Source organism: Ictidomys tridecemlineatus, chromosome 13 (assembly GCF_052094955.1).
Source record: "Ictidomys tridecemlineatus isolate mIctTri1 chromosome 13, mIctTri1.hap1, whole genome shotgun sequence".
Taxonomy (NCBI): domain Eukaryota; kingdom Metazoa; phylum Chordata; class Mammalia; order Rodentia; family Sciuridae; genus Ictidomys; species Ictidomys tridecemlineatus.
The window spans coordinates 57423515-57426807 of NC_135489.1; the positions used below are offsets into that span (position 1 = coordinate 57423515).

At 52.0% G+C, this 3293-nt stretch overlaps 1 pseudogene; it reads left to right on the forward strand.

The window, feature by feature from the left end:
- Window positions 1-815: 815 nt before the first annotated feature.
- Window positions 816-3002, forward strand: LOC144369875 (uncharacterized; annotated as a pseudogene).
- The last annotated feature ends 291 nt before the right edge of the window (window positions 3003-3293 follow it).

Consider the following 3293-nt stretch of genomic DNA (forward strand, 5'->3'; position numbering starts at 1 on the left):
CATGGATTTGAGAGAAGAAAAGTTAGCCCAAAGTGACCATCAGCTAAGCAGGTACAGATGGCAGAGGGGGACCATTGTCCTAGGAACAAGCGCAGAGACTGCAGCTTGAACAAGGCCAATGTCAAGGGAGGACTATGAGAGGAAAAGCTCATGTAGATATCAATGTCCAGACAATCTTCTCATAGGAATGTACAGGAATAAGGTGCAGGTGGGGTGCCAGGACTATGGGCTTTTAGATGAGAAGTTTCACAGTATGTTGGTATTCTGAAGGAAAAGCTACAAGTACCAGGGTAGCTCAGGATAGAGTGAGAGGACACCATCAATGAAGAGGTTGTGCTGAGGAGGCTGTTCAAATTACAGGGTGTGGGGGAAAGCAGTGATGTTAAGTAGAGAAACAATTCCACAGTACATCTTAAGACATGGCACAAAAGATTTTTATTTCTGATCAATTGATGCACCAGGTATGGGGAGCACTGCAATGAAATCCCACTACACATGGGGTAAAGGCAAGGACAAATGGATAGAGAGACAAAAAGCAGGGTGGGGAACAGTGAATAGAATATGAGTTAAGAGAGACATGAGCAGATTATGGTTCAACCAATCAAAGAAGATTCTACTGAAGATAGGCTTAGGTGATCAGAGATGTTGCCAAGGCATGGCAGTCTGAGGAACCTGATCAGATTTGGAGAACTGCACAATCTGAATTTGACATTGAAGTGCACAGAGGAGCATAGAGCAGAGTCCAAGGACCTGACTACTGCTCGGCCCAGCCAAGAATCTCTGTCAGTGCAAATCAGACAGGGAGTGCCTGGGGCTCCATTTCTGGGATGGTATAGTCATGGGGTGATGGAGTCTTGTGGACTGAGCTGGGGCTGCCCTGAATGTAGACCATGTCTCTGTTTCTCTCCCAGCTTGGTGAAGTACAGAAGAGCCTACTAGGTATGGGTTTCGCCAGGGTAAGCAAGACAAAAGGATGGGGGAAACAAAAACATACATTTAATGGACATGCCTGGAGAAAGAACAAGGAAAGAACAAGGACCCCAGGGGAGTGTAGAGAAAGGGATAGTTACAAGCTGAGTGTCCAGGTCACGTTTCTCTCCCAACCCTGATGCCCACCCTGGTGTTTCACTGCACAAAGCCCTGCAGCATTCCATTACTTGACCAGCCTGAGTCTGGCACCAAGTTGAACCCATTCTGTAATGATGCCTTCCTGCAGTGTGCTCTGAGACTCTGGGCTCTAGTGCCTCAGACTATGGCCAGATTTCTGCTTGATGAGATTGGGATTCATGAAAAAGCCTGACTGGTCTGTTGCCTGCCTGATAGATGAGGGACTTGGGTTTGGGGTGTTGCAGACCTGCTCCGCAGCAGCAGCCCAGGGTCCCCGTTTGGCGGCGGGGATACTGCCACAGGACTTCACTCCATGGCAGCGCCCAGCCGACCTGTCCCTGCTCCTGCAGCTCCAGCCGTGGCCGCCTGCAACCCAGCGGCACCGCCATGGAGGTACGGGCAGCCCTCGCAAGACCCAGGCAGCGGACGAAGGCAGCGCCGCCGAGCCCCCCAGTGTGGTCTTGGCCTCCTCGATGCCGCTGGTGAACCCCGCGCCAGGCCCCTTGGAGTCCTCCAAACCACCCTCTGCTCAACAGTCCTAGTAACCTCCCGCCAGCGGGGCGCTGGGCCCGGGCGCCTTCAGCAGCCTGCAGAGCCCGGTCCTTCTGCACTTGGACGGGGGCGGGGTGGCCCCCTAGAGACAAAGGGGGAGGTGACTCCGCATCGCCGCCTGCGCTGCCTGGCTTTGACACCCCCTGGTTGGTGAAGACCGCATCACCGCCGCCGCGGTCCCAGCAGCCTCCAGTGCCCCAGCCGCCGCCGCCGCCGCCGCCGCCGAAGCAGCCTGGTCACAGCTGCAGAAGCCGCCCCCCAGCAGCCGCAGGCACCCGGCTCCTTGGCCACTACCCCGGGCGGCGGCGGCGGCGACGGCAGCGGCTAGCTCAGCGCCATGCCGCCGCCCAGCCCCGACTCGGAGACCGGCTTCTACTCCGGGCTCCCATCGTCTATGAACCCGGCCTTCTTCCCAAGCTTCTCGCCCGTGTCGCCGCATGGCTGCTCGGAGCTCAGCGTGCCGGCGAGCGGTGGCGGCGGGGGTTTCAGCGGCCCCTTCTCGCGACCCCCATGTCCCCGCCGCCGCCCGCCACGAGTTTACCTCAGCTGCAAGCGGCGCCGCAACAGCCGCTGACCCAGAGGTCGCCTTTCAGCCCGCAGCTCCAGCAGCAGCGGCCGCCACCTGTCTGCAGCAGAGGAACTCATACAACCACCACCAGCCTCTTCTGAAACAATGGCCTTGGAGCAACCACCAGAGCAGTGGCTGGAACACTGGAAGCATGTCCTGGGGAGCAGTGCTGGCAGAGATCATCCTAGAACTGGAAACATGGGAATTCCAGGAACCATGAATCAGATATCTCAATTGAAGAAACCATTCTCTGGTCATGTCATAGCACTACCGAAATTTACTCACTCTACTCCATCACTGACTCCAAAATCTTGGATTGAAGATAATGTGTTCAGAATAGACAACAATAGTAAACACTCTTATCCTTACAGGTGAGATCTAGTTTGCAGTTGCCAGCTTGGGGCTCAGATTCACTCCAAGAGAGTTGGTGCACTGCAGCCAGAACATCCAGAAGAGACCAGGATCGAAGCAGAATATATGACAGTTTATTGGAAAATTCCCTCATTGATATTATGAGAGCAGAGCATGATCCCCTTAAGGGTCGATTGAGTTATCCACATCCAGGAACTGACAATCTGTTGATGTTAAATGCTGTGGATAAAACCCTGAATAAGATTACTGAGAAACCAGGATCAAATTGTAAAGTCACTTCTTACAAACAAGGTCTTCAAGCTATTCTCAGAGCCTTCTTGCTATCTTTAAATACATGAAAAAGTTCACCAAGATATATTTTAACATGCATGTATATATTAAAGGTATATATATGTGTATCAAATAGCTAATCCTCTTTTTTGTGTAAAGTCCCTTTTTATAAATGCTTTATCAAATTTATGTTTGCCGCAAATAACTCACACGCAGGTCAGCATGAGCAAGAAAGAAGAAGCAGAAGAAGCCAAAGCAGCAGAAGAAAAAAAGCCCTTTACTGTATACAGCAGTCTTTTTATAGTATTGTAAACAAAGAAGGCAGCCTTCCAACAGCAATAAATCAGGTCTTTAGGCTAGTTAAACATAGTATACAGAAGTCTTACTTCCTAATCAGAGGTTACCCGCTTCTCATGGCTTAATC